Raw genomic sequence first — 20,163 nt, forward strand, 5'->3', positions numbered from 1 at the left:
GAAAGTTGAGCACAGGAGGAGACAAATATGATGGGCACCATATGGCAGCACTCAGAGCTATGCTGATCCCTGTACATCCATCCTCTCTAATGGTTATATTGAGCCATTGTTAAGGAAAAAAATGCTGGTTGCTTGAAACGTTGGCTCCTGATTGCTGTTACATACTAAGTCCTTTCTCTGCTGGATGTCTTTTTACAGTCACAGGGTGGTTGAGGCGGGAAGGGACATCTGGAGGTCATCTAGTGCAACCTTCCTACTCCAGCAGGATATCCTATTGTACATTTACCCACATTTACACATTGTACCCAAATGGATTTTTAATAGCCTCAGGGAAGGAGGATTTGAGTATGGAGTTTTGTCATATCTAGATCTCATTTGCATTGCTCTGTGATTTCCAAGCAGTGAGCATGGGAATGGAGCTGACAGCAAGACGAGAGGCAGGTAAAGAAGAAACCTGTAGTCATGAGTGAGGACTTCTGTCTGGGTCTGAACATAAAGATGAGAGAGGAATAAAATGTGTGAGCTAGCATGTAAGTGGAGCTTTCTGGAGGAGTTTGGCTTTTGGGTCTGTCTTTATATTCTTTGGAGTCTGGACTTCCTAGGCAGCTACATGTAAATGCTTCTTGCTGGTTGGTGTGTGCCGCAGGGGGTTACTGTGGGTGGAATCTGACCTGGTATACGATTGTTCTGCTGGTTGGACAGTGTGAATCCTTACATTAACAGTCATGGAAACTCAGAGCCTTGCTGTCCTGTGTAATTAAGAATCACCTTGTGAAATAGCACTGGGGTGATTTCTCACTTGAGGTCTGGTAGTGCTGGAATGTAGCTTTCTGTTAGCGTTCATATGATCTGCCAGCCTCAAGGAGCTGAAGAATTTAAAGCAGGTCAGCAAAGACTGCTATCCCTCTGGGGACGGAGCTGCCCTGAGAACCGGATGACAGCAAATATTTTAGTCTGTGACTTGAATATCTTTGGGAGCGTAGGGGGTTTTAACTGGTTTCATAGTCTGAAAAATGGTCAAGAAGATACCTCACCTTATTCACTTGTGATGCAGAACAAGGTTTCGTAATGATACATCCATGCCTATTAGAGCTGATGTTTATTAAGGATGAATGCCATTTTGTGAAGAGGTTGTTAGAGTAAAATGCATAAAGAAAAAAATTATACTGCAAACAATAACAAGATCTCAGAATTACCTTGAACTGTGCAATTGAGATTCTCACCGGCTGTCAGATCATCTTTGCACAAGACTGAACTGCTGACATTTCTTTAATTACAATGTATTTATTAAAGGGGCAACAGCCTAATCGCTCGTGCATGCTTGCTTTCTGTCTTTTGTACAATGTCTCTATTCAATGTGAATAAATTCTCATTAAAATGAAGAGGAAATGATTTATTTTGCAGCCATTGCATGCAGAGATGATGCTGTAGTTTAAGCTTATATAGAATTGTGGGGTGCTAGTTAAAAAAGAAAAAAAATGTTACCAAGAAAAAGCAGTCTTTCTGGGAAGAGAAGCCCTGCAGAAATACTGTGAGATTGTGGTGTGGCAAAGGTAATGCTTTTGCAGTTTGGTCAAAATTTCCTTCACAGGAGCAAGTAAACTTATCATGTTTGAAGGTTGTTTTAGGACGTTTTGGATTGTTTTCAGAACATATCATCTACAGTTAGTATATCCATGATAAAATATGTAGCAGACTTGCTTAGCTGCAGGTCAGTGTGAACTTTTACTGATGCTTTTTAGAAGCTGGGACATACAAAAGAAGTGTCTCAGATTTCTTTATGCTCCAAAAGCAGAAGAATGGAACAATGTAGAATAGACTTGGTACTTTTTGGCTTATTGGAGAAGTGAGACAAGTGTAAATTAAGTCATTTTAGCATCACTGCAGCCATTGATTGCTCTGCAAACCCCATGCTGCTGGAAACTACAGGAACACAGCAGAGATGGGCAATGGGATGAGAAATCTGTTGGTGAATGAGTGGCAGTGTGGCTGTGCCTCTACAGGAATCAAATACCAGAACAAGCTAGAAAGCTAATCCATAGGATGGTTCATGCGATAAGAAGCTATCAAGGTGATTAAACAAGTGAGGCCCATGTGGTCTGTTGCAATTAATGCTCTATGGATAAGCTAGGCAGACTCTGGGTGTTGGTATTCAAGTGGTACATGCGTGTCAGCACTGCTGAAAGCGTGAAGAATTCAGCAATAATCAATAACTTCCAATTGTTTGGCTCTAATTGTTAGCATTTAGTGAGCAAAAATATCCTTCTTTTGCATAACTTAAAGCTTTTGAAAACATTCATTATAGAACTACAAGGTTTGCTCTTGAGAGTCATGTTGTTGCATTAAATTGCCTATCTGGATTGACAGGTTATGCACTGCAGCATTTTACACCCTTGTACCACCCTTCACACTCCCTACTGGGAAGTACTGCAGGTTTTAAGAAATCTGCTGTCAAACTGAAAGGAACAAAACCAAAGCCATTCCAGACAGACCTTTGGGAAGCTGTGCTGAAAATGCAGCTTGGAGCTAGGAAGGGGCAAAGAGGTTTGCAGAAAGGTACTGACTCTCTGAGGAATTCTAAAAGAAGGGTTTAGAACTACAGCAGCTAAGAGAGAGGTTTTTTTTTCTAACAACAATACAGCACTTGGAGTATCTGTGTAACATTTGTGGAGAGAATCTGTCTCTGTAAACTGCTACACTTCACTTTTGAATGAGTTACTGTCTTTAGCAAGCTGCAGTGATGTTAAAGTCTTTTCTTGCAAGACTCATAGACGAAGATGTAGGCTTGAGGATCACTCTGCAATCATCCCTGTGAGGCCTGACACTGGGGAACAGGAGAGCAATGACAAGCAGTGTTTCCTAGACTGCTGTTCTTGTTTCCCATAATTTCCAACGTGATGAACACCTTAGTGTCAGAAGTCTTAAAATGAGATGATCTCATAAAAACAAACAGTCACTGCCAGTAGAGTTGTAAGCTGGGACTACTCAACAATGATCTGATGAGAGTAGTTAACTGAGAATGGGATGTGGATTTAGGTCTAATAGATTATCAACAGAAGTGTTCTGATAAGCTCTTAAGTGTGCTACCAAATCCAGCTTCTAAAGCAAGGGAAGTAATACAAGTCCACTATTATTGTCAGTGGTTTCTAGTTAATTATCTGCTATCTGAAACCATCACTGAAAAGCACAAAGCACTGTTTAAGCCTTGCTTTGTGTCTCTTTATTCAATTAATGTGTTCCTTTGTTACATATGTTTTCTTCCTCTAGCTCTCAATGTAGGCGCCTCAGCATATGTTATTCTTCTGATGTGTCCAGATATTACTTCTATAAGTTGAAGGGAAAACATAATTTGAAAAATGTGTGCCTGGGTTAGTACTGAAAGAGGAGAAAACATATGAGGAGAACAGTGATGACTTACGTTGCTCAAACAATTATTTTGTCTGCCTTCTCTTTTATTTTTGAGCCCTCATTTTAACGGTCCCATAGGTCTTCTAATGCTGATATCCACTGTTAGGCTGTAATGTTTCCCTGCTGCCTAGTTAAAGTAAGGTGAAAAGAAGCCTCGTGTTCCATACATTTACTGAGGAATTTTTTTGTGTGTGTACAGTTCACATAAAATTGCATCCATTCAGCTCATGATCCAAAGTGCAATTCCATTAACAAGGCAGCACTCTACCTTTTGTTTGGGCTGTTATGCTTAAAGCCTGTTCCAGTTGTTGTGTCCCACTGAAATAGAAGTTTTGCAGGTGATTTAGTTTAGTTCATTTCCAATTCTGTTGTATTTTCTTTGTTTGTACCCTGAATAACTTTGTAGAAACTATTTGATAGAATCATTTTCATTTTACCATTTAAGATAAAACTTGTACTGAGAGTAGAATGCATTTATTTGGTAAAAAAAAATAAATAAATAAATTGCAGTTGTATAGAATGGAGAGATGATTTTTTTTCCGTACTTCCTTTCACTCTGTCATCTTCCCTCCACTTTGAAGCCTGTAGGAAAAAAAAAACAAAAACCAAACACCTTCTGTAGATTATGAAGAACCCATGTGGCATTGTTTGCCATTTCTGTATGGCCTGAAGGGCACAGAGTCTCCTGTGCATACAAAGTTTTTTAAAATAACAAAACTTGGAGTTTATCATTTCTCCAAACAAGGACGTGCACAATGGCCTGACTCAAAACTCCCTAAGCCAAGCATAGTTCTCAGAGTACCTTGCAATCAGCTGTCCTTCCAGAGTCAGTAGCTGCTGACTCTTGTTGGTTTTAAAGCGGATGCTGCATTGTAGCTTCACAAGGACATGTCTGAGGAAGCCCTCCATGACTACCTAGAAATGATACATTCAAGGTGAAACATTCCAGCTTAGCAGAGGTACCCCAGTGAGGACGCCCTATGGGACTGTTAGGGTTATATAGATTGCAGTTCTCCTTTGCAGTAGACCAGACCTGAGTAAGGCAAGTTTGTTTGCCATTTAGTTGACAACAGTCCTGTCAGCCCTGAATGGGCTGCTCTTCATCTGATGTACTGAGCAACGTGATCTCATGGCTTCTATGAATGCTCCAGCATTTTTGCCCATGGTGCTTTGGTGTCTCTATGCTAGAGTGTGGAGGAAGGGCTGCCCTTTTTACAGCATCTAACACGGTGAAGTCCTGGGTCGTGGGCAAGCAAGAGTTGCAAAAATGGCAGTAATTAAGCTACCTCACTGAACTTGTCTGTGCTTTTGTGTCATGAAGTCTATGCTTTGATGGGGAAAAATGAGGATACTGGAGGAAAACAAAAAAAAGAAAAGTTTTCTCTCCTGGAATGTGGACTGATAATCTACTTAAATATATGCATGGAAGTGTGCAGCAGAAAGGCACCTAAGAATGAGACTGTACTGATGAGAGCAGCTTACCAGCCCTCATGCTTCAACATAGGGTTGTTTTCTCAAATAGAACTGGAAAGCAGCTGCTGCTCTTTCTGCCACCTCCCACTCGAATGGACTGCTGGCCTTGTACTTTGCTGCTGGCATGGGAAGGTCAACAGGGACTTTGCTCACCTTTGCTATATGCTGCTGCTATTATGCACTCTGGCAACATTGGACATCTGCTAAGATGTGTTGCCAGCTACAATAAGGGATGGGCAAGGGAATATTCTGTATCCCTGTTTTCTCACCTCAATAAACGTTGAAAAATGACCCATAGCAATGCATCTGTGACCTGCTGGAGGCAATTGCTTGGTCTCATTTTCCATTTTCTCTCTCTCTCATCTCCTCTTCCTCCTGCTGTAACATTTCTGTTTTCATTTCCTGCTAAGCAGAAGGATTTCTTCACCTGGCTTTTAGAATCTATTACCTGAGTTTTAGGATATGTTCTTATTTCCTGGTACAAAACTAAGATACTCCATAGTTATTAACATAACACAGATCCTTTTTTTTTTTTTTTTTCTGGAATGTGCTTTTAGGTATCACCTTGGTCAGTAATTTAATTGAATTGGATAGTGACAACACACTGACATTGTTAAGGTTAATGACCCAATGATTTACAAGACAAGGCACATTTACCGGCAAATGGATTTTAGTAATTGTTCCACTGAACAACGAGAATCACAATTTGTACGTTGATCCACAAAGTCCTACTGCAAAGTCTCTGTTCTTCCTTCGCCAGTGTCCCTGTCCATAAATTCAGTATCGTTCAATGTTTTATCAGTCTGGCTGTATTTTGCACTGAATTTCAGATTATTTCTTTCAATGTGGTCCACAGCTTTTCATGCCTGTATGGAATATGGCTTGGTAAGACGGTGGCAAGGGAGAACAGCAGAAGATGGGAGGACAGAACCTCTACAGGTAGGGCAGTCCTTGCCGTTGTCTAAGTTGAGCTTCTCCAGTCAGTGGTAAATACTTGCATCTCTTTGACGTGTATTTAATGTCTAATGTAGATGTTTAATGTTTAATGTAGATTTGGGTTGGTCTGTGTTTCTTACAAAATGCTGTGGGAGGCTCTGCCAATGCACTAAGAGAATCCTTTACTCAAGGCTATCATCCATTTTAAATAACTTCATGATCTTAGACAATGCAAAGGAAAAATGTCTTTTTTCCTTGAACTGGTGTTCATTGCCATTGCTTGAAGTACATTCCTTTAGTTATCACCTAAATCCTAGTCATTGTTTATTTACTTCAACAGTTTTTCTTGCTGTGAGACCCATAATCACTCCATTCATTTTGCTTAAACCTTTTAAATACTTTGGCATGAGTAACTTCACGGGAGCCTGGGTTTTTGTGAACAATCAAAACTGACTGGAATGATAGTAAGAAATCTTCAGCCAGTCAAAAGTGCTTGGTTATAAACTATTTAGATTGCTGGGTAAAGATTCTCATTGTAAGAGATGGTGTATTTAACATCCTTATCAATTAATTATCATTGGAAGATAGCTATTTAATCAGCATTGATCTGTTGTAAGGCTTCATCATCTGGCATTAGCCCAAACACAGAACAGATGTGTTTATTGAAGGTGGTTGTCTTTCCCTGCAGTATTATTGACATTGTTATCATTTCCATAGTAGTAATGGGCCAGTAACTGTAGGTTAGATACTCTTTGTTACAGCACACTTTATAAACTTAATTCTATTGTCCTAAGCTTTATTAACCATTGATTTCTTCAGTTGTCCTTTTGCTTCCCGTATTAATTTTGTGTCATTCCTAGTTTCTTGTGTATTGCTGCCAGCTTTCTTGTTTACGTTTGTTGTTTATGTGCATTTCCACCATGTTATAACTTTCAGTCCCTCATGATGCCACAGTTAGATTTCTTGTTCCAAGTTTTGTTGCAGTTATCAGTGATGTGTTCTTCCTTGCATTGCGTGTGCTTTACCCAAGAAAGATTGCAAGACTTCTGACCTGCATCACCATATTCACTACAGCATTGTGCTTAGGTCTCTACTCACTCTTAGACAGCAATATGTTAAATAAATAAATGTTTCTCTTCTTATCAGAAGTGGAAAGAAAAAATCAAAAAGAAAATGACATTTTAAAATGACTTTGAGTTAAAATGATGTATGGGCTAAACGGAAATGACTTTTTTTTTTTTTTTTGGTAAATCTTATTTTAAACAGGAATATTCTAGCTGTATTTATTCAGTGGTGCTAGTATATTGATGAGCTTCTTGACAAGTGTATAGGATATTTATTTGTCTTAGTGGCCCGTGGCCTGAAGAGCAGGAAGGTACTGAGGTTGCAAAGGCTGGGTGGGAATTAGGTCCCAGGTTTGCTGAAATACTGACTGTAATTTCAAGCAGATTTTAGAGACCTGAAATACCAGAATGAGTGGGAAGGATGTAACAGTGGAAAGTACTCTCTTTCTCTTGCCAAAATGATAATTTTGGGTTTAATCCTTAGTTAAATACAGAAACAAATGATAGAAAAGGGCAAGCTGTAAGCATCAAGAGAATTTCAGAGCAGTAAGTAAGGACTTTGGCCCTTTGAAGTACCTGTCATAGCAGAGAGTTGAATGAAGACTTTGAGACTGTGTTTACAAATTAGAAAAGGAAGAGACATGATAGAAAGATACATTTAAGAAAAAACTGTGCAGAAAGAAGCTTGAAGGATATATTAACATGTCAAGTCTTGGGCTTACTGGGCATTAAGAGGCTGTGCTATATGTAAAAATCCTGCATGTTTCCTCGTTTTATGTAGTTCAGCCTTTTGCAGGAGGGATATGCAATGAATTAATCTCTAACTTTTCTGATTACATTTTAAATATTTATGTTGTTAGCCTCTACATCTAATAAATCAGAGACTTTTAATGGACTATGGCTTATTAAATCGTATCTTTTCTGTCAGTTTCATCAGTGGAATGGTAATGTGAAATGAGACCACACTAGCATTTCATTCCTTTTAGTGCCTGAAAATACCCAAACCACAGTCCTCCTACATTGGTGGATTTTTTTTTTCTATATATCTGCTCTCAAGTTATTTTCATATCACATTTATATGGACATGAATTTTCACTTTTCCCTCCCAATTAAACAATCTTACTGAAAAGTGTGGGTTAAAGAAATTGTTATGAGGTCTGAGCAGTTAGATTTGTATTTGCTCATTGTTACAATTACTTGCCCAAACTTGTATGAAAGGGTACCTTACCATCTGACTGCTAGATTCAAGAATACGGTTAGTATAAGGAAAACCTTAGTTACCAATTGAAAAAAACAAACAAAAAAAAAAGACCAGAAGACAAAACTATTACAAATGAGATAAACGTGAGGAAACTATTTAAAAAAAAAAAAAAAAAAAAAGTATATCACTTTGTAGCTGGTGAGCACTGAAAAACTATCAGGAAGACGATCAGGGATAAGTTTACAGATATTCCTCAATTCAGAGTTTTCATGTTACTTTTCAGATCTCTCCTAGCAAACCTTCGCCTTGCTCACAGTCACAGGGAGGTGAATGTTGCACTGAGAATTACAGGAAAAAAAGCACATGTTAGTTTGGCAAAAGACAAACTAACTAAATAAATGGTGGCCTTTTATTTCCACAAGATGTTTACTTTTCTAAATTTCCTGATACTTTCTTGTAAGTTTAGGCATAGCATAATTCAGCTTGGTCCCAAGTCCAGACTGTGAGCAACTATTCTGTTATACCTTGGGGTCCATCCTGTGGAGAGTGGAAACAATGAAAATCATTCTTTTGCTTCATCTGAGTTTTCACTTGAAGTTTTTAGGTAATACAGAGTGTCTTGTGAAGACTGAATACAGAGACCTGCATGACATCCTGTTTTTTTTTTTAAACAATATTCACATTCCTTTTTGATTTGGTAACAATACAGTGTTTTTTCTTCCCCAGAGCACTGCTGTCAAAGAGAACACCACACCACCTACGTTGTTCTTTACAAAGTGGGATGTGGCTGATATGGGGCAATTGCTTCTTCATATCTTTAAGGTCTTCTTACCAGCTGTCATGCAGGATGCAGCCAGGTTTCAGCACAGTCTAAACTGAGTTGGATCATCAAAAGATATCAAGAACTTAATGCTTAAATAGATGATGTAGAATATTTGCTTATTAGGCAACTGTGAATAGCATCCAAGAGCTTAAGGAAGCTGAGGTTGGAGGACAAATCTTCAGCTATGATCAGCAAGGATCATAGGGAGGGCAGTTTCAGAGGAGTTTGTGTTAGGAGAGGAAGGAGTCAGAGGAGAAAGATAAGGTCAAACCTGAGCAAGAGCACAAAGAGGTCTCAAAAGAAGAGTGCTTATAGGTTAGCAGCATGGCTGTTGGCTCTGCTTAGCAAGAGTTGCTGTGCCCATGGGGTAAGCAAGGTGGAGGTGCTGTAGGAAGGAGAGAGTGTAGGGATGGAAGCAGTGTTGACATCTTTTGCCCTTTTTCTTTGATGAAATTGGATGGTGAGAGCAGGTGAGCTGCTTGCAGTATGCGGGCTGGAGTTGTACTGCTGGCCGTTTGATGAGCAAAGCAATGCTGCTGCTCGCAGCACTGCCCACAGCAGTGGGAAATCAGAGAAGGATGCAAAGGCAGCTCTAACAGGTTTGGTGGGCTCAGAGATACCCAGGGATCAGGCACTGCTCCTGGGTACTCAGGAGTGCAGGAGGATTTTGTGCAAGACCACAAAACCCTTCCATCCCTGAGTCCTCAGGTTCTCTCTTTGCAGACATGAGCCAGCCTGGTTCTTCTTGCACAGTGATTTTCTCTCTCTGCCCTGATAATCAGTTCAGCATTTCCACTGCTGCTTTCCCAGGCTTGTCAGTAAGCAGTGCAAATCAAGAGATCTGTACTTGGTCGATTTTGAATTAGAGAGTTTGACAAATGTTTTCATTTGAGAAAGCAAGCTGCCTCATTGTGCTTGGTTTAACACGAGCACATTAGTGTGACAATGCTGGATTTAACTTTAGTTATCAACACTTTCAGCCCACATTGGTCTAAGTAATTGTCCTGTTTATACTCTGACAGGTTAAAATAATGTATTCTAGAATGAGAGCGCTTCTACTGAAGATGAAAAACAGCCCAAGAGGGTTATCAGCTGTTACTTACTGTGACAAGCAGTGTGAGCTAGATGTATGGATAAATTGCTATTGCTCCAGAGGTTATTCCTATTAGCAGGAGACGTGTAAGAAACTCTAACAAAGCATTAATACAGTGAAGCTACTAAGAAACCTTGTCTGTCCTATCCAGGCTCAGGACTAATGGGATGTTCCAGCATGTTCTTGATGCTGTACTGACAGGTGGTGATAGACCTTTAAATAAAACAGAAGCTCCACAGGGCTGCTGGGAAGTGTCGAGCAGTGGTGAGGATTTAAAAGCTAATTTTAAGGAAAATACATGAATAAGAGCATTTATCTGAGATCTAAGCACTTACAAATGTTGCTCCTGGATTCTTCTTTGTGCAAAATCAAATAGTGTTGTGCAGAGGGGATCTTGGCAGAATAGGTGTAAGATTTTTCTATCTATAAAGGAGAGGTTTGTTTTCCCCTTTAGTAATTGTTCTTGGGATCAAAATAAAGCAGTTGTGTAAACATGAAGAATTTGGATTCCATCTGGAAAACAATATCGGAAGTACTGAGGAATGGAACTCAACAGCTGAACACTTCCAGTGTTTTTAAATGACAGAACTGAGCTTCTGCCATGAGCTCAGTGCAAGTGGCTCCATGGACTTCAGCATTGTGATCATATTCATGCCCTTCTGTGCATTACCTGACGTGTGCCAGTGCAGAATGCAGAGAAATTTCACACATAGGCTTTGTCTTTCTATAAAAGAAATAGCATAGAAATTTATTTAGCAGCAGAAACGTGCTTCTTTGGAGCTATGCAATGGAATCATAATTGCTCATGCAGTAAAGATGGTAGATTTTGCCATTATTTTCTAAGAGACTCTATGTAGGACTTCACTTTACTTGGGCTCGTACTTGTTACCCGGTGTCCCAGGAATTGTGTCCAGAGGCACTCAGTAGGAGCAAGGAAATGAGGGACAAAGGTGTGCACTTCAACTTTGGTCATAACATCTGGTATGGAAATATTGATGACCTAATTTCAGGTGGGATTTACATCTCATAATAAGAGGGCTAAAGCTGAAGGGGAGATTGCAGCAGCCTATTTTTTCCTCTATAGAGACTGATCTTGGAGGACTAAAAATTCCCATGAAGGGCAAGAAAGCAGTGCTGTAGTAACATCTGGCACAGATGCTGGGAACTTCACAAGGGCGTGCGATTTGTCCTGCGTTAATTGGGAGGTTGGTAAGGAAGGGAGAAAGATGATGTGATTTTATAAATATGGCAACTACAGCTGCGGAAGAAAAAGAGAAAATCACCCTAAAATGCAGAAAAACATTGAATAGCTGTTTGAGCAGTGTAGGGGGACTTCCTCTTTTGGGAGCAGTGGTGTAGTTTTAGTCAATTTTCTAGCCAATTTCTTAAGTAAAAACAAACCAAAAAAGCAACAACGACAAAGAAATGAAAAACATCAGCTCATATATTCACCTCCCAGAAGAGAAAATCTATTTAGTTTGCTTATTGCTTGAGTCCTACTTCACAGTAGTTAGAATACAGCAGCAGAAGAGCTTTGTAAATTGGCTGTCTTTCTGATGCTCTTTATAACAAAGGAACTTTATAAATATAATTGCATGAATATTTTGACATCATCTTAAAAGGCTGGCTGTAGTGGGAGTCGTTGGGACACAAAGGCCTTGGACAGAACTGAATCTGATGCTTCTGTTTCCTGGTGCTTGAAATAGTTTTAAAGTGCAGAAGAATAGAAATGGTAAATGGCAAAGTAACTCCAGTAGCCATCATCATTTTATTTTCTTCTTTTGCTCCTTTTAAACCTGAAATAAAAATGCAGCTGTATGAAAGCCCTGCTTTGGCAGGTATGCTCCTCGGTGGGAGTTGTGCTCCTGGTTCAATCTGTGCTTGAGTGGAAAGATGCCTGGAAAGCTGGGAGTACTGGGCTTTGGATGCGTGTTCAGCAAACACTGGGCCTTTTCTTGGCCAGCCATGGGCTGTCCCTGTATCAGGGCTGGTTAATAGGGAATAATTCTTCAAATTACAGAGCCTTTGTGCTGAAGAGGTCAGTGTGTAAAAATCAGGGGAGGAAAGAGGAATGCCAGTGCTTGCATGCTCAGTGAAATGGGAACTGGCAGAATTTGGCCATGTTTACCAAACCTTTCCTACAATGCATTCATTTTAATTCTTCTTTTTAAATAAGTGGCTTGGGTTGTAACATGTTACAATGCAAAGCTTGGGCTTGTTTGCTATATCCTGCTGAGTCGGTCCTGTTTAAGTATGTCTTCTGGTAAATGCAAAAGGCTCGGGTCAGGTGTCAGGGTCAGTGTTGATTTTAAATGACTGTCATGGGGAACCTGATATTTAAAATGGGGAATGGGGTGAAGAGGTCAGCTGCTCCCCATGTCCTTCTGGAGGCTGCTTGTGTTACCCTGGTGTTTATTCATGAGGAGATGAGCATTTCTAGGAGGCACACAATATAAATATTTAGCACTGTCTGTGGAGAAGGAAAATATTGTTGGAACAATGTCTTCATTTGTCAGAGGAAAAATAGGGACTAATTTTTTTGAGAGAGATCACAATTAACTGCTCCCCATGAACTGTTTCTCTAAAGATTTCAGGCAGATGGATGCTCTTGCAGCGAGAAGAGTGAATGCCAATTGAGAGGAACATGGATCCATTTATAAAGCCGGAGAAATCATTCTGTCAGGCAGGATATAGATACACAAATTAAGCAGGTATCAAAATTATATCGTCTCTTCAGCTTCAACTGCCTCTCAAGAACAGACTATGGTCAGGAATAGGTAAGCAGGATCTCAGCAGGCCGTAATTTAATTCTGCCAGCGTGTGACTACAGTACTAGGCACCTGCTAATGGCAGTGACAGGCAGCGCTGCCCCTCTGCCCAACGGATCCCTTTGCGTCTCTGGAATGTTTCAGCCTGTGGTTCCTCTGGACAGAGCCTTCCAGAGTCCTTGAATCTCTGATGTGATGCTGCGGATGCGGCAGCAAGGCTCTTCTGATTAGAAAAGGCTTCTTTATCCACAGAGAACTGCCGTATTTTGGAGTATAGCAGAATCGCAGAATTGTAAGGGTTGAAATGGACATCTGGAGATCATTTAATCCAACCCTATGTAGCTGCTAAGATGAGCAGTTCTACGTGAAGTTTGCAGTTTCCAGGAGAAATCCTCTGCTGTGAGGAAAGCCCTCTTAGCACAGTCATAGCACAAGCTGCCCTCTGTAAGTCCGTGTTTTGGTGGCCAAATCTGCGGATTTCATCTTTTGTGTGGAACCCAGTGTGTTTGTCCAAGGTGGCAGCTCTACAAGCCACAACCCCATGCTGTGAAGAGCATTCAGTGCACATACATAAGGTGGACAAACAGAGGCAGCAAAGAGCATAGGATCGTATTTGCTTTGGAACAAATTCAAGAGGAAAGTGCTGATGTTTGGTCTCCAGCCTGAAGCCTTGTTCTCCATGGCATGAAGGTTTCAGTGTAGCCCTGAACTCCTGAGGCTCCTGCTTGGCTCTTTGTTTTGCCACCCTTTGTAACCAGAGGCTGTGTGATTGACAGAGGAAGTTGAATTGGGCTTTAAAGAATAATTAATAGAAAAGTATCCCCCCCCCAATGTTTTTCAAGTCAAGAACATGAGAGGAAACAAAAACTGTTTGCCTGCTTTCAGAATTCTCAGTTTTGTAGGAAGATGAAAAATACTAAAAAAAAAACCAGTCTGTACTTAATATTCTTAGCCATGGTTTTTCAGCTTTTCACGTTTGGAAGTAAAGTTGAAGGTTGCTGAGAAAAATTTCAGTTATTGCCCTCTAACTTTTGACAGCATTTTCCATGGACTCTGCTATGCCCAAACTATTTTCTGCGAAGCTCATTCTTTAAAATTCAGTCACTTTTGCTTTCTCCTCATAAACATGTATGAGCCTATGTCTGGCCTTTGGTAAAATAAGAATGAGGCCTATTCTCAGCTTAAATCTTACTAACATCCAAATTTTTTGCTAAGCCTCTGCTGCTGCTGAATTTAATCTACTGTGAATTATCAGAGTTCAGCTCCTGCTATAAAGTAGATCTGACCTCCGGCTGTGCAGTTTTCTTTATTATCATTTCCATGTGTTTGTTCATGGACTTTTTATTGTCTAAAAGTTCTTGATGGCTGGATCAGGATCTCTCACCTTCTTAAGCGATGGGTTGAAAAGTCTGAATAGCTTATTATTTTGACATTAAGAAAACAACCAAAAAGAAAAGGTTTCATTTTATTCCTTGTTATTTCCTTCATTGTTAATTTTTCATCCTCTTGGAAAATACTGGAATGGTGAACAGTTTCAGAAACAGGTTGGAAGTTTGTATTCTTGCGTTGTCCTTTCTCTAACCTCTGCTGAACTGCTGTTTTGTAACTTTTAACAAGTACAGTAAATGACAAATGATATCCCTCGAGGTTTATTCATTCCTATTCTCATCTACTGCCATTTAACTTGATTGATTTCAGCACACATTCCAGCTTCTGGAAATGCTCCCCAGCCAATTCCTCAAGGGAGACAGTAATCCCACAGGATTTTTTAGGGCCAAAATTCACAGAAGGGGACCTTCAGGTGTGGGTTAAATAGGCAGTTGCCGAAGGAAGTCCTTACCCAAAAGCAAACTGAGATGGCTGTGGCTGTGTGAGCCTTTGTGCTCAGCCTGGTTTCTCTGTCTAGTGCCTGAACCCATGATGTCCTGTGTTGCTGTAGATCTGCCCTTCTTGCTGCCCCTTCCCCCTCAGTGCAGGTCTCTCTGCAGCTCTCGGCTGCCCTTTAATAGGAGAATATTTTATGGACGTTGCTCATGTGGGTTGTACAGCTGCAGGTTGGAATCATACTTTCTTAAGGGGCAAGCCTTGGGCTTCTGTCTGTAGATGGACTGATGTGCTGGCTTGAAAAATGCATTTGCATCTTCAAGGGATGTAACAAGCAAGTGTGAGGTGCTGCTTTGTTTGTTTGTTTTTGTTTTTTGTTTAACTTAGGGCTATATCATTCTATGTGTTCTCAATGGCTGCTTGTTCTGCCCTCCTCTGCCCCTGTGTCTTCAGTGTTTCTGCAATTGTGCTGGGTGCTCTATAGGGAGAATGTGAGGGAGCTGCTGGAGGGGTAATGCTTGCTTTGGAAGCAATGTGTATTTTCAAAATAACTTTCCCTTCCAGATTTCTAAGACATCTAAATAATTATTTTCTTTGAGATGGATTTTTTTCTTCCCTGTAGCATTCCTGCTTGAATTTATTTTCTGTGAAAGAAAGAGAGACTTTTCAGGTCTAAGAATATTGCCTTGGAAATTGGTTCATTTGCAGTTAGGGCTAAAGAGATTATTTTGACTGTTCAATCCCTCATTCTGGGGGGGGGGGAATTTCCCTCCTCCACGGAGATGGAGCACTATGCCTTATGCAATACTTCGTTTATGTCTGCTCAGGCGGAGATGGCTGTGTGAGCCACCTCCCACCTCTGTGGGGAAGCCTTTACCTTCTGGGACCTGCCCAGCCTAACCCTTTGAAGCATGAGCTTCAGATGAACATTCCAACGCAAGGTTTATCTCTGTCTCCATGCAACTGTCAGCCTTTGCCTTCCTTGCAGTACAGCAGTGATTCCCCATGCACTGTGGTCTGAGATCAAAACATCTGCCACCACCTGCCACAGACTGTGCTCAGCTCCCTGCCTTCCTGAATGTGAATTCATCCCTTTTGGCACTAAGAGAGTTAGGAAACCTGAAAATATTGCTAGGAACTTTCTTATCTGATAACCAACTTCCTGTGAAGTCTTTTTAATGTAAGTTGGAAAATACTAAGCATCAACCAAAGTATTATTGCCAAATGTAGAGACTGCTGGTGATAATTGGCCACAGTGCTCTTTACCATGCCCCACTTTGTATTTCTGATATGTAAGTCTCCTGGATAATCTAAGGATCTGGGTGAAGCATAAGGCATTCATAGAATCAAATAATCATTGGGGTTGGAAGAGGCCACTAAGACCGTCAACCCCAGCCATCAACTTACCCCCACTTTGCCTGTAACCACGTCCCTCAGTGCCGCATCTCCCTGATTCTTGAACACCTCCAGGGCTGGTGACCCACCACCTCCCTGTGCAGCTTGTGCCAATGGATTACCACTCTTTCTGAGAAGAAAGTTTTCCTAATATCCAATGTGAATTTCCTTTGGCTGAACACAAAGCCACTACCTCTTGTCCTATCGCTAGTTATCTTGTAGAAAGGCAATCCAGATGCTTTGGAAAGCTGTGTAAACGTGCAATACCTGTCCTATGCCCTCCTAAAAGTAGGTGATGTAACATAAATATTTGAATTGTACTGAATTAAACTGCTTACATTGCTCTGCTGCTCATTCTTTAAGAGAGAATCAGAGAGCAGCTCAGAAAAATAATTTGTGGCTTAAAAATATTCACCACCCCTGTTAGTAGGCTGAATCTGATTTTACAGTGGAGAATAGAAAAATTCAGCAAAGTTGCCAGTGGAAATAGGATCCATCTTTTAACTACAAGTGTAATTAATTATTGAAACAGCTGAAAGGAAGAAGTGGCAGATTTGCCACCAAGTGGGGTGTTTAAATCAATGAGGGAGATCTCCTAAAGACTCAGAAAATGAAATTCCAGTTATTGTACTGTTAGAGCTCAAACTGAAAAATCCAACACATTAAGTATCTCTTTTGGCCTTAAACCTCTATGAATTACATCTGCTTTCTCGATCTGCGGAACTTTGCAGGAATCTGAAAACTTCAAATAATGTCCTCTCAATTGTAAAGCATTGTAGTTTTGCACTAAACTCAAAGATTTCAGAGTTTCAAATCATTTTCTTGAGCACTCTGCATCTTCCCTATTTGTGTATATTTTCCCCTTACATGAAATTCTTTTTATAGCTCAGTCTTTTATATTACTCTTTTGTACCCTTTCTACACTGTAATCATTTCTTCATCATAATTCTCTCGTTGCTATGTGATGTTCCACCACTCAAGTTCTTTTCTTTGATTTAGCTGTTACTATTGTTTTAACTCTTTACCTTCTGTGCTTGCCACTATTACTCAGTGAATAAAAAAGAGAACAGACTCCATTTTCCTAAGTAAGATTTGAAGGTAAATACTGAGTGGGTTGTTGTTGTGCATAGCTGTGAAGAACAGCTGAGCTCACCTGCAGTCTGCCTTGGTTTAACGTAGTCACTGCTTCCTGGAATAGCCCCTTTCTTTGGAATTAGAGGGAATTGCTTGGATTGCTTCAGATGAGGTTGGCGACAGCTGACTAGCCGCAGGGCTTTGATTTTGCATTTCCAAATGCACTCTGTGAAATGTGTTCAATAAAATAGGACGATATCTGAAGCTTATTGCTTAGAAAAGCCAATGAAATGGTGTATTTTCGGCCATGTGTTCTGTTGCAGCTGGGCTAAATCCCTTATTCCTGAGAAAGCTTCTGAGCACCTCAATCTGACTGAATGTTCTGATCCTAGTTTGCAGAAGGAAGCAGCCTTGTGCCCTGTTTGTAAGAGGACATCACTGCAGTGTCCTGCAGATGTAGCTCCTTTCTAAATGCCCCTGCTGCCAACTCGTGCACAGCACAGGTAGAGCTCTGGACACCAACCTGCTGAACTGCAGTCAAAGTCTGCAAAGGAATATCCTGCAAGGCATGAATGCTACTCCAGGTGTAGTTGAATTCACAGGGGAAAAATCAAACATCATGTTAAGTATTAGTCTGCACCTCTGTAAAAGCCTGCTCACTGTGTGTCTTTTCTGGTAGATTTGCCAACACAAAAAAAGCTTTCCTGAAATTGTACTTGCAGTGGTGCCAGATTCCCTTTCCTCAGCTGTAGTCCCCAAAGCACTGCTGGAACAGCATCGTGCTAATAACTTCACTGATGCTCTCTTGGCTGATGAAGTGTGTTCCTGGTGCTCTCTGAAGACTGGTTTGAAAGTTGTGCTTTGGGAAGTGAGTGTACCAGTCACTGCCTCACTGCAGGGATGGAGCACTGGCTGCTCTCAGGTGGGAAAAGGAGGAATCTATGAATTCCTACATCCCACCCAAGCATCAGGAGTCGGTGCTCAGTCAAGTTAGAGAGCTCTCACAGTTTCTTATAGCATCAGAATAGTTCTCCTTTGTTGTGTTTAACATACATCTTATATACCATTTACTCACAAGCAAGAAATTCCTGTCCCTCTAATCAGTTAATTGGGCCTACCTTCTCCCCAACAACAGTGATAAAGGATAAAAGGTTTCTTAAGTGTGAAAAGATTAACAGTGCATACAAACAGAACCTCCTCTTTACCCTTAGAGGCAAACAGGTACAATTTGCTCTCCCTCTTAGACTCCCAAGGTTTTACAGTGATGGAGTCTATCAAGGAGTCTGACAAACTTGTTGGTGACTCGCTCACAGTTGCACCTTCCCCCACATCAGGAGGCAGTAGAAGGATAATTGTACTCCACTGAGAGCATAGCATGAAAAAGGCAGTCCCAAGGACATGAAGTGGAGCACTCAGTTTGCCGAAGGGTCCTGCAGCAACCAGCAGCTCGCCCAGTAGGGCAGTAGCCTCTGTGGGCTGTTTGATGGGCTAATTACCAGCTGCTCGTTTATCAGTGATTTTTGGGGGGAAGCAGCCCTGTGCTCAGCTCTTGCAGCGCTAGAGTGAATCTTTTAGGGTACTTGCTGTTTAATTCAGCTGCTTAAAAGGAGAAGCTGTCTAACAGCGTGGCTGATCCCTGTTCAAACAGCAGCTATTTGACTTTTTAGATTTTATGATATTTTTATTTTTTAACTCTCTCATTGCAGGCTGCTCTCTTTCTTGGAGACTTTCCTCCCTACTTCCTTTTCTAAGGCTTGCTCTTTATGTGGGAAGGGCTGCCTGACAAATACTGTTTTATAACTGGCCGTGTGCTCTCCTCTGTATCTGCAGCTAGTGAGTAGCACTGAGCTTCATTCTTACTGTTGCATAGGGTTAATGTAAACTTTTAGCAGCTGCTTTTCTCTGGGTATCAGAGAATGCTGCATTACCTTTGCTAGCAGTAAGTACACTTTGTTTTTCCTCTGTAATCCCATCATTTCACAGCTTTCTTCCATGTACTGGGGCTGCTTATTCCCTTCTGTACCGACTGACCTCAGACCTGCGTATCTGCTTCTGATAATGAAGCTTACCTTGCTTGCTTGCTATGAATTACTTTGTAATAATTGGGCTGCCAGTTGCTAGGTGTTGCAGATGGGCAGCTGAGGCTGTGTGTCCTGGAACGTTGGGTCTTGTGCTCAGAGCCACTGTATGTGGACTTCAGAGCATCACGATCTATGTATGCATGGGCCTGGATAGAAAATATTTCCTATGTAGTTAATGGGAAGGTACTGGCAGTCACACTTGGCTCTAATTGTTATTTCATTTATGTAACTTTTTTTTTTTTTAAGAAAAAAAAAAAACAAACACAACCTTGAAGATAAATAAACCTGATATTCTGCATAACAAGTGTCTATAGCAAAATTCTTCTGGTTTACATTCATCAGAAAAGTGTGAACAGTGTTCTTCAGTGTGAACAGTGTTCTTCTGAGGCATGTTTAAAGCCTTATCGTTCACAGTGAAATGCACTCAGTGGTGTCTCAACAAACACTTACTCCTTCTAGACTTTGCACCCTAACAGAGCTTTATGTTGTGTCAGGGGAGGGTTGTGTTGGATGTCAGGAAAAATTTCTCCTCAGAAACAGTGGTAAGGCATTGGCATAGGCTGCCCAGAGAGTGGTGGAGTCACCGTCCCTGGAGGTTTTAAAGGACCGTGGAGATGTGGCACTGAGGGATGTGGCTGTGGGCATGGTGATGGGTCGATGGTTGAACTTGAACTCAGTGGTCTTCTTTGATGTTTATAATTCTGTGATTCATTTGTTAGCTGATTTTCATTGTTCAAAGAAAATTCCAAGTTTCAAGGAAACATTTTCTGGAAATGTTTGTTTGCAGCGATTTGCTTCGTATACATACTGGCTCAGCTGCATTGTTTTTAAGTTCGCAGACACTCACAATCATCCCTAAAGTGAGGACAGGGATACCAAGATGCAGCCGTCAGCTGATGACCCAGAAGCAGTCAGATTAGTCCTCCTTTTCTGCTGTGTTAAATACAACTTGCAATGCTTCCCCTTGATTTTCAGGCATTATTAGAGCTTGCTGTATGAGGTATTAAAGAGGCGCTCTCCATT

At 40.9% G+C, this 20,163-nt stretch overlaps 1 long non-coding RNA gene across 4 annotated transcripts in view; it reads left to right on the top strand.

Annotated features, from left to right (window-relative positions):
• The first annotated feature begins 387 nt into the window (after window positions 1–387).
• The window catches only part of LOC125698959 (uncharacterized), a 136,246-nt gene continuing 116,470 nt past the window's right edge, over window positions 388–20,163 (top strand). For all 4 annotated transcript variants that reach the window (XR_007379384.1, XR_007379387.1, XR_007379386.1 and 1 more), the window contains exon 1: window positions 388–441. This is a non-coding gene — a long non-coding RNA (uncharacterized LOC125698959). The remainder of the gene's footprint in view (window positions 442–20,163) is intronic.

This window comes from Lagopus muta, chromosome 11, assembly GCF_023343835.1.
Source record: "Lagopus muta isolate bLagMut1 chromosome 11, bLagMut1 primary, whole genome shotgun sequence".
In the NCBI taxonomy this organism is placed as follows: Eukaryota; Metazoa; Chordata; class Aves; order Galliformes; family Phasianidae; genus Lagopus; species Lagopus muta.